Genomic DNA, 816 nt, shown 5'->3' with positions numbered 1-816 from the left:
AAACACATCAATTAGTTGCCTCCTGCGGGCACCCTGACCAGGGCCCAGGCAGGGGAGGAGCCTGCAACCAAAGTATGTGCCCTTGACTAGAATTGGACCCGGGACCCTTTGGTCCACAGGTTGTCAGTGCTCTATCCACTGAGCCAAACTGGCTAGGCTGGCTCTGTTTTCAAAGTAATTTCTATTGATACTTTCTATTTAGCAAGACATTCTCCTATTTTCTCTTAGTTACTTATATGTGGTTTCCTGTAGTTCTTTGAATATATTTAAAATGGCTGGTTTCAAGTTTTTGCCTAGTAAGTCCAATATTTGAGTTTCTTCAAGGACAATTTCTGTATACTTTTTGTCCAATGAATGAGGTTGTACATTCATATTTCTTTGTATGTCTCCTAATTTTTGTGTTGAAAACCAGATATCTGTATGTATAAAAGTCAAGTGACCAGAATGACCGGTTGCTATGACACTGTGGCCTGCCAGCCCACCTCCTGCGGCCCCTCCCCCCAGCCAGCCTGACCCCACCCATGCACAAATTGGTGCACTGAGCCTCTACTTTTAAATAATATAATGTGACAACTCTGCTGACAGATTCCCTCCCTCTCTAGGGTTTGTTGTTCTATGACTTTCTGAATCCTATAGTTTGGTTGTATGTGGGCACTGAAGTCTGCCCTCTTAACTCAGTGGTCACTCAATGAATAGATAGAAATTTAATTTCCCTAGATGCCTCTTAGCAATATGTCTCCCAATCTAAGTCCTGTATCCATGTTGGAGCAACCCTTCAACACTCAGCCATGCAGATTACAACTGCTCTATGAGGAC

The 816-nt window shown here is 43.3% G+C and overlaps 1 protein-coding gene across 1 annotated transcript in view; it reads left to right on the top strand.

Annotated features, from left to right (window-relative positions):
* The window catches only part of MCMBP (minichromosome maintenance complex binding protein), a 31,147-nt gene that overhangs the window by 27,364 nt on the left and 2,967 nt on the right, over window positions 1-816 (top strand). The window lies entirely within an intron of this gene.

The sequence above is a fragment of the Myotis davidii genome, unplaced genomic scaffold (genome assembly GCF_000327345.1).
Source record: "Myotis davidii unplaced genomic scaffold, ASM32734v1 scaffold72, whole genome shotgun sequence".
Classification (NCBI taxonomy): Eukaryota; Metazoa; Chordata; class Mammalia; order Chiroptera; family Vespertilionidae; genus Myotis; species Myotis davidii.
The sequence above is the reverse complement of the archived record's forward strand: the minus strand, read 5'-3'. Positions and strand labels throughout refer to the sequence as shown.